Source organism: Arachis hypogaea, chromosome 16 (genome assembly GCF_003086295.3).
Source record: "Arachis hypogaea cultivar Tifrunner chromosome 16, arahy.Tifrunner.gnm2.J5K5, whole genome shotgun sequence".
Classification (NCBI taxonomy): domain Eukaryota; kingdom Viridiplantae; phylum Streptophyta; class Magnoliopsida; order Fabales; family Fabaceae; genus Arachis; species Arachis hypogaea.
In genome coordinates, this window is record NC_092051.1 from 142,090,519 (window position 1) to 142,102,083 (window position 11,565).

Sequence of the window (11,565 nt, forward strand, 5' to 3'; positions counted from 1 at the left end):
ATGTGAAAGGGATGGGGGAAAGAGAGAGATATATCACGGGTAGAGTTGGGAGAGCTGCATGGGCGATACGAGGAGGAGAACGCAAATCGGACGGTCCGATTAACGCAAATCTGACACATCAAATCGGACAATCCAATTTGTTTGTTTCTGATATCACAATGACGCAAAACACCCTATTCCTCAGTAACGCTGCACTACACCACTCTCATCCCCATTTTAAAATTAAAAAGTGGGAGTCGTATCTCTAAGAATTAAAAAAGTTGTCAAATTATTTAATTTTTTTACACCTAACTTTAATTGATAACGCGCTTATCCAATTTTATAATAACACGCAAAAGACCAAATTAAATTTACTCGTTTGACTATTATATTATGTTAATTAAAAATATATGTATATAAAAAAATTAATTATTAAATTAATTATTATTTATACATAAATATATGTATTTTAATATATATAGTTGATTTGATAGTTTTTTATATAAAAATAATATAATTGTATTTTAATATTTTTGTTAGATATACCTATTTATATACATATTTCTGAGTTTAAACTTTTCAATAAGTAGTTTTATTATATGATATCAGGACTTCTATAATTAAAAGGTCTAAAATTTAATTATTGCTGACTCAGAAAGAAATATTTCAATATAAAAAAATATAAAAAATGAAAGAAAACCTATATAAAAGTTCACAAAAATCCAAAAACAATTTACACAATTTCAAAAAGAAGGTCTTGCGTGAAGAGATGTGTTAGATATATAATTATTTATGTATCTTTTTATTAACTTTAACCTTTGAAAAAAGTGGTTTCATAACAATTTTAACTATAAAAATATATTATGTATATATAAATAATCAACTACCAAATTAGATATATATATTTATATCTAAATATATAATATTTAATTCATTTACAATATAAATTTTATATTCTAATATATATTATTTTAAATAAATAACTGATTATTTAATATATAAATATCATGATTGTTTAATTATATATACCATATATTTCATATGATTTCCTCTTATAAGCTACCAATATTCTTCTTCTTCTCCTTCTTTTCACCTATAAAATTAAATCATTTTGACCAAAGTTAAAACTATTGTATTAGGAAATACTTATTTTTCTTTAAGCCATTGCAGATACTACCGCTTATTATCCTCTCTGATCTCCATAATCATCTTTATCCTTTTTTGTCTTCTCTCTCTTTTTCTGACTGAAAAAAAAATTATGTTTTAATGTTTATAAGGTCGGTACACTATATATGCACTAAAAATATATTTTCTACTCTGTACTATTTATTAACTAAAAGAAAGAAGACATTTATAATAATTTTATAGATCACAGTGTTAACAATTTCACAGATCATTTAATCTCTAACATTGTCATTATTATTTTTATGAAATCAAAAAATTTAATAATAATAACTTATATAAATAGGATGACTGAGATAATTAACAATGTAAAGTTTAGGACGATAAACTTCTTTTATTTTAGGTCTTCTAGGCATTATTAATTATTTTGGGCTTGCTGCTGGATGAACACATAGCTTATATGGAAGAAGATGAATTTGAAAAACAGAAGAGAGGAGAGTATGTGGGGTTTCTGGTTGTGTGAGTGGGGAGTGTATGCGAAAGGGATTGGTTTGAGAGAGAGAGATATCACAGATAGAGTTGGGGGAGCCGCATGTGCGACATGTGGAGGAGGTGCGCAAATCAGACAGTTCGATTAATACAAATCTGACCTATCAAATCATATGGTCTGATTTGTTTGTTCCTAACATCACAATAACGCAAAACACCCTACTCCCCAATAACATGCACTACACCACTCTCATCCCTATTTTAAAATTAAAAAGTGAGAGTCATATCTCTATAAATTAAAAAAGTCGCCAAATCCTTTAATTCTTTCGGACGGAACTTTAAGTGCTCACGCGCTTATCCAATTTTATGATAACACGCAAAAGACCAAATTAAATTTACTCCTTTAACTATTATATTATATTAATTAAAAAATATATATAAACAAAAAAATAATTAAATTAATTATTATTTATACATAAATATATATTGTTTAATTTATTATTTTAATATATATATATATATAATTTATTTGATAGTTTTTTTCTATACAAATAATATAATTGTATTTTAATATTTTTGTTAGGTATAACTATTTATATGATTTTTTATTGGTTTAAAATTTTGTAAAAAATAATTTTATAACATGGTATCAGGATTTCCATAACCAAAAAGTGTACAATTTAACTATTGTTGATCCTAAAAGAAAATATATTAATATAAGACGAATAACAAAAAGAAAATAAAATCTATATAAAAGTCCACGAAAATTTAAGAACAATTCACGCAATCTCAAAAGAAAGTTATTGCGGGAGAAGGCGTATTAGATATAAAATCATTCATGTATCTCCTCTTATTAACTTAAACTTTAAGTTTTGAAAAAAGTTGTTTCGTAACAAATTTTAAGTATAAAACATATCATGTATATATACAAATAATCAACTACCAAATTAAATTAATTATATATATTTATTTATAAATATATGTGATATTCAATTAATTTCCAATGTAAATTTTATATTCTAATATATATTATTTTATATAAATAAATGATATTTAATATATAAATAACATGATTGTTTAACTATATATACCATATATTCTATATGATTTTCTCTCATAAGCTACCAATAATATTTTTTTCTTCTCCTTTTATGTCACCGCAAGTACTATAACTTATTATCCTCTCTGATCTCTGTAGTCAACATAGACAACTTTATCCTTCCTTCTCGTCTTCTGTCTTTCTTTTTCTTCTCTCGTATTGACTAGGAAAAAAAAGTTGGATGTTTTCAAGATCGATGTACTATATATGCATTAACTTTGCTTTTTTCTGTTTTTTTGTTTTTGTGTTCAATTTGTAATTTTTAATTGATACAGAATCACGATGACCTTTATTTATTTATTATTTTTTTTCAAGATACACTCTCAAATAATACTTGATCTCAGTGACTTATTCTCTTGTTCATTTTCGACCATAAAGGTATAATATAATATAAATGATCTGATTTTTTTGTTTCTTTTCTGTAATTTTTTCATTATGTGTACCATATCAATGATATCATGCATACACATCCTTCTAACATTCCATTTCGGTTCAATTTCATTTTGGATTCGATAAATTGTCATATCAATATTCGGAAAATTATATATCATAAATAATAATTTGAGATTTAATTTGAAATTCATCACTGTGATATATAATTTTAATTCAATTTAAATGTTATAGATGGTGAAAAAATCTAACTAACTTTTTACCAAAAATATCATCTTCTATACTGAGACAATTGGTATCAGACTTCAAACTCCAAAAACACTATAGTAAATGTAGTTGTTAATGTGTTCTTTGTTTTTGTGTTTTAACTTTTATTATTTTTTCAAGTAAAGTATTAAGATTGTCTTTGATTTCTTATAATTTTGACAAAAATATTATAAAATACAACAACAACAACAAAAATATCCTTCAAAAATTATAAAATATGACAAAAATATTCAAAGTTAATTATATATTTTCAAAATGTACTTTAGAATTTGAATTTGATGCGATTTTTTATAAGCATGATAAGAAAAATGAAGTATTTTTATTTGCAAAATCCTGTAATTATATGCTAAATAGATTTTTTTTTTTTTGTCAATAACCAATAATACTTTTAAAAAAGAGTAAATAATCATTTCTGACCATGAAAGATTTGGACGCTGACAAAACTGACCATGAAAAATTAAAACTAAAGTTATACCCATATAAGATAAGTTTTGTTCAACAAAAATAACCAATTATTAAATTTTTGTTCATAATTCCGTAAATACCCCTAACTTTTTATCTTCTTTTATCTCTACACCCAATCTTTAACCCTAACAATTTAATTCCGCTCTCTTCTCATCTGCCTCTACCCTCCAACCTTCTCTGCCGTCACAATCTCCTTCCACCACCACTATCGCCTCCAGCCCCCTTTCTCTCACCATCTTGTTCTTTCTCTCTCTGTCTCGGACAACACTCTCTCTATCTTGAAGGGGATCAACAACTATAATACAGAAACACAGAATCATCTTCCCTCTCTGTCTCTCCACACAAAAATCTCACATACAAATCACATACATGGTATGCAAAGTCACTTCCTTTTTCTCTTTAGTAATATTCTCTCCAATAAAATATGCCACCTTTTCTTCTTCTTCAGGGTTCTGGGTTGTGGAGCTCTCAAAAATTAATGCTCCACTTCACATACCCTTCTCTTCTCACCATTTTCATATATCTCATAATTCAAACCCCCAATTTATCATTAAAGGATCAATCTTTTCTGTTTTTTAGTATGTTTACTTCCCCCCTTTTTTATACCCATCTGTTATTTGCTTATTCCTCTTTGAATTTTGAGTATATATGTTTTTGCCTCTTTTTAGATTTTTACAAAAAAAGATTTTTTTTTTCAATTTAGCTTGTGCTTGGATTTTGAAACTTTTTCAATTTAGTTTGTGAGGACTGAGGAAGGTCTTCAATAGTGTAGAGGAGGTGGTTGAAGAGGAGGGGTGAGAAAGGAAATGGAGTGGTGGTGGTGTTGGAGTTGATGATGGTTGAAGGAAAAATGAGGTGAGGATGATGGAGGGAATGGTGGTGGTGGAATGGGGTTGTGAGGACGGAGAAAGTTGGAGGGTAGAGGCAGAGGAGGGAGGAGGAGGGAGCTGGATTAAATTGTTAGGGTTAGAGATTGGGTGCAGAGATAAAAGAAGATAAAAAGTTAGGGTATTTATGGAATTATGAACACAAATTTAATAATTGGGTATTTTTGTCGAACAAAACTTATCTTATATGGGTATAACTTTAATTTTAATTTTTTATGGTTAGTTTTGTCAACGTCGAAATCTTTCATGGTCAGAATTGGTTATTTACTCTTTAAAAAATATCTACAAATCAAACTTTTATCCTTCTTTATATATTTTTTAAATTGTGGTCCAAATATTCATAGAAAATTTTGGATCAAATGCTAAAAGTTTGTAAAATATAAAAATCATTTGTCAGTGAGTAATAAATTTTTAATTATTTTTGTTGTATTTTAAAATATTTGTATCGTTAACAGAAGTGATGGATATTTTTATAGGTGCGTCCAAAAATCGGGACAATTTTAATTTTACCCCTAAAAATTTTCTTTTCCGCATCCTCCTCCTCCTCCTCCTCATCATCATCATCATCATCATCATCATCATCATCATCATCATCATCATCATCTGTCAATATTAATGGTCAAGCACAATTTCGGGAGAGGGCAAGGGCCTTTTGCATTTAATTTGATAAAAGTTATTATATGTTGTCAGGGTTTCGTGTCATAAAGCCTTTGACTTTGAAAGTCCTTTTACAACTATATATTTAACACAAATTTAACACATTAAATCGGACGGTCCGATTTTTTTTGTTCCTAACACATCACAACAACACAAAAATCCTCCTCTCCAATAATGCTACACTACACTACTCTCATCTCCATTTCAAAATTAAAAAGTGGGAGTCGTATCTCTATGAATTAAAAAGGTCGCCAAATTCTATAATTCTTTTATACCGAACTTTAAGTGCTCACGCGCTTATCCAATTTTACGATAACACGCAAAAGACCAAATTAAATTTACTCCTTTTCCTATTATATTAATTATATATATACAAAAAATTAATTATTATTTATATATAAATATATGTATTCTTTAATTTATTATTTTAATATATATATAAAGAGTTGATTTGATAGTTTTTTTATGTACAAATAATATATTTGTATTTTAATATTTTTGTTAGATATAACTATTTATATGATTTTTTTATGAGTTTAAACTTTTGTAGAAAATAATTTTTTAATATAGTATCAGGATTTTTATAATAAAAAAGTCTACAATTTAATTATTGTTGATCCTAAAAGAAAATATTTTAATATAAGACAAATAACAAAAGTGAAATAAAATCCATACAAAAGTCTAAAAAAATCTAATAACAATTCACGCAATCTCAACAAAAAGTTATTACGTGTGAAGGCGTGTTAGATATAAAAACATTCATGTATCTCCTCTTATAAACTTAAACTTTAACTTTTGAAAAAAGTTGTTTCTTATCAATTTTAACAATAAAAGATATAATGTATATACAAATAATCAACTACCAAATTAAATTAATTATATATATTTATTTATAAATATATGTGATATTCAATTCATTTACAATGTAAATTTTATATTCTAATATATATTATTTTATATAAATAAATGATATTTAATATATAAATATCATGATTGTTAACTATATATACCATATATTCTATATGATTTTCTCTCATAAGCTACCAATAATATTTTTTTCTCCTTTTATGTCACCGCAAGTACTATAGCTTATTATCCTATTTGATCTCTGTAATCAACATAGGCAACTCTATCCTTCCTTCTCGTCTTCTGTCTTTCTTTTTCTTCTCTCGTAATGACTAGGAAAAAAATTTTGGATGTTTTCAAGATCGATGTACTATATACGTGTTAACTTTGCTTTTTTCTGTTTCTTTATTTTTGTTTTCAATTTGCAATTTTTAATTGATACAGAATCATGATGACCTTTACTTATTTTTATTTTTTTCAGGATACACTCTTAAATAATACTTGATCTCAGTGACTTATTCTCTTGTTCATTTTCGATCATAAAGGTATAATATAATATAAATGATCTTATTTTTTTTCTTTTCTGTAATTTTTTTCATTATATGTACCATATCAATGATATCATGCATACACATCCTTCTAACATTCCATTTCGGTTCAATTTCATTTTGGATTCGATAAATTGTCATATCAATATTCGTAAAATTATATATCATAAATAATAATTTGAGATTTAATTTGGAATTCGTCACTGTAATATATAATTTTACCAATTTAAATGTTATAGATGGTGAAAAAATCTAACTAACTTTTTACCAAAAACATCATCTTCTATTCTGAGACAATTGGTGTCAGACTTCAAACTCCAAAAACACTATAGTAAATGTAGTTGTTAATGTGTTCTTTGTTTTTGTGTTTTAACTTTTATTATTTTTTCAAGTAAAGTATTAAGATTGTCTTTGATTTCTTATAATTTTGACAAAAATATTATAAAATACAACAACAACAACAAAAATATCCTTCAAATATCATAAAATATGACAAAAATATTCGAAGTTAATTATATATTTTCAAAATGTACTTTAGAATTTGAATTTAATGCGATTTTTTATAAGCATGATAAGAAAAATGAAGTATTTTTATTCGCAAAATCCTGTAATTTTATGCTAAATAGATTTTTTTTGTCAATAACCAATAATACTTTTAAAAAAATAACTACAAATCAAACTTTTATCCTTCTTTATATATTTTTTAAATTGTGGTCCAAATATTCATAGAAAATTTTGGATCAAATGCTAAAAGTTTGTCAAATATAAAAATCATTTGTCAGTGACAAATAAATTTTTAATTATTTTTGTCGTATTTTAAAATATTTGTATCGTTAACGAAAATGATGGATATTTTTATAGGTGCGTCCAAAAATCGGGACGATTTTAATTTTACCCCTAAAAATTTTTCTTTTCCGCATACTCCTCCTCCTCCTCCTCCTCCTCCTCATCATCATCATCATCATCATCATCATCATCATCATCATCATCATCATCATCTGTCGTTATTAATGGTCAAGCACAATTTCGGGAGAGGGCAAGGGCCTTTTGCATTAAATTTGATAAAAGTTATTATATGTTGTCAGGGTTTCGTGTCATAAAGCCTTTGACTTTGAAGGTCCTTTTACAACTATATATTTAACACAAATTTGACACATTAAATCGGACGTCCGATTTGTTTTGTTCCTGACACATCACAACAACACAAAAACTCTCCTCTCCAATAATGCTACACTACACTACTCTCATCCCCATTTCAAAATTAAAAAGTGAGAGTCGTATCTTTATGAATTAAAAAGGTCGCCAAATCCTGTAATTCTTTTATACCGAACTTTAAGTGCTCACGCGCTTATCCAATTTTACGATAACACGCAAAAGACCAAATTAAATTTACTCCTTTTACTATTATATTAATTATATATATACAAAAAATTAATTATTATTTATATATAAATATATGTATTCTTTAATTTATTATTTTAATTTATATATATGTAAAGAGTTGATTTGATAGTTTTTTTATGTACAAATAATATATTTGTATTTTAATATTTTTGTTAGATATAACTATTTATATGATTTTTTTATGAGTTTAAACTCTTGTAGAAAATAATTTTAAAATATAGTATCAGGATTTTTATAATAAAAAAGTCTACAATTTAATTATTGTTGATACTAAAAGAAAATATTTTAATACAAGACAAATAACAAAAGTGAAATAAAATCCATACAAAAGTCCAAAAAAATCTAATAACAATTCACGCAATCTCAACAAAAAGTTATTACGTGTGAAGGCGTGTTAGATATAAAAACATACTTGTATCTCCTCTTATAAACTTAAACTTTAACTTTTGAAAAAAGTTGTTTCTTATCAATTTTAACAATAAAAGATATCATGTATATACAAATAATCAACTACCAAATTAAATTAATTATATATACTTATTTATAAATATATGTGATATTCAATTCATTTACAATGTAAATTTTATATTCTAATATATATTTTTTATATAAATAAATGATATTTAATATATAAATATCATGATTGTTTAACTATATATACCATATATTCTATATGATTTTCTCTCATAAGCTACCAATAATATTTTTTTTCTCCTTTTATGTCACCGCAAGTACTACAGCTTATTATCCTCTTTGATATCTGTAGTCAACATAGGCAACTTTATCATTCCTTCTTGTCTTCTGTTTTCCTTTTTTTCTCTCGTAATGACTAGGAAAAAAATTTGGATGTTTTCAAGATCGATGTTCTATATATGCGTTAACTTTTCTTTTTTTCTGTGTCTTTGTTTTTGTTTTTAATTTGTAATTTTTAATTGATACAGAATCACGATGACCTTTACTTATTTATTATTTTTTTCAGGATACACTCTTAAATAATACTTGATCTCAGTGACTTATTCTCTTGTTCATTTTCGATCATAAAGGTATAATATAATATAAATGATCTGATTTTTTGTCTTTTCTGTAATTTTTTTCATTATGTGTACCATATCAATGATATCATGCATACGCATCCTTCTAACATTCCATTTCAATTCAATTTCATTTTGGATTCGATAAATTATCATATCAATATTCGTAAAATTATATATCATAAATAATAATTTGAGATTTAATTTGGAATTCGTCACTGTAATATATAATTTTAATTCAATTTAAATGTTATAAATGGTGAAAAATCTAACTAACTTTTTACCAAAAACATCATCTTCTATTCTGAGACAATTGGTATCAGACTTCAAACTCCAAAAATACTATAGTAAATGTAGTTGTTAATGTGTTCTTTGTTTTTGTGTTTTAACTTTTATTATTTTTTCAAGTAAAGTATTAAGATTGTCTTTGATTTCTTATAATTTTGACAAAAATATTGTAAAATACAACAAAAACAACAAAAATATCCTTCAAATATCATAAAATATGACAAAAATATTCGAAGTTAATTATATATTTTCAAAATGTACTTTAGAATTTGAATTTGATGCGATTTTTTATAAGCATGATAAGAAAAATGAAGTATTTTTATTCGCAAAATCCTGTAATTTTATGCTAAATAGATTTTTTTTTGTCAATAACCAAGAATACTTTTAAAAAAATATCTACAAATCAAATTTTTATCCTTCTTTATATATTTTTTAAATTGTGGTCCAAATATTCATAGAAAATTTTGGATCAAATGCTAAAAATTTGTCAAATTTAAAAATCATTTGTCGGTGACAAATAAATTTTTAATTATTTTTGTCGTATTTTAAAATATTTGTATCGTTAACGGAAGTGATGGATATTTTTATAGGTGCGTCTAAAAATCGGGACGATTTTAATTTTACCCCTAAAAATTTTTCTTTTCCGCCTCCTCCTCCTCCTACTCTTCCTCCTCCTCCTCCTCCTCCTCCTCATCATCATCATCATCATCATCATCTGTCATTATTAATGGTCAAACACAATTTTGGGAGAGGACAAGGGCCTTTTGCATTTAATTTGATAAAAGTTATTATATGTTGTCAGGGGAGAGGGCAAGGGCCTTTTGCATTTAATTTGATAAAAGTTATTATATGTTGTCATGGTTTCGTGTCATAAAGCCTTTGACTTTGAAGGTCCTTTTACAACTATATATTTAACACAAATTTGACACATTCAATCGGACGTCCGATTTGTTTTGTTCCTGACACATCACAACAACACAAAATCCCTCATCTCCAATAATACTACACTACTCTCATCCCCATTTCAAAATTAAAAAGTGAGAGTCGTATCTCTATGAATTAAAAAGGTCGCCAAATCCTGTAATTCTTTTATACCGAACTTTAAGTGCTCACGCGCTTATCCAATTTTACGATAACACGCAAAAGACCAAATTAAATTTACTCCTTTTACTATTATATTAATTATATATATACACAAAATTAATTATTATTTATATATAAATATATGTATTCTTTAATTTATTATTTTAATTTATATATATATATATGTAAAGAGTTGATTTGATAGTTTTTTTTATGTACAAATAATATATTTGTATTTTAATGTTTTTGTTAGATATAACTACTTATATGATTTTTTTATGAGTTTAAACTTTTGTAGAAAATAATTTTATAATATAGTATCAGGATTTTTATAAAAAAAAAAGTCTACAATTTAATTATTGTTGATCCTAAATGAAAATGTTTTAATATAAGACAAATAACAAAAGTGAAATAAAATCCATACAAAAGTGCAAAAAAATCTAATAACAATTCACGCAATCTCAACAAAAAGTTATTACGTGTGAAGGCGTGTTAGATATAAAATCATTCATGTATCTCCTCTTATAAACTTAAACTTTAACTTTTGAAAAAAGTTGTTTCGTATCAATTTTAACAATAAAAGATATCATGTATATACAAATAATCAACTACCAAATTAAATTAATTATATATATTTATTTATAAATATATGTGATATTCAATTCATTTACAATGTAAATTTTATATTCTAATATATATTATTTTATATAAATAAATGATATTTAATATATAAATATCATGATTGTTTAACTATATATACCATATATTCTATATGATTTTCTCTCATAAGCTACCAATAATATTTTTCTTCTCCTTTTATGTCACCGCAAGTACTACAGCTTATTATCCTCTTTGATCTTTGTAGTCAATATAGGCAACTTTATCATTCCTTCTCGTCTTCTGTCTTTCTTTTTCTTCTCTCATAATGACTAGGAAAAAAATTTTGGATGTTTTCAATATCGACGTACTATATATGCGTTAACTTTGCTTTTGCTGTTTTTTTGTTTTTG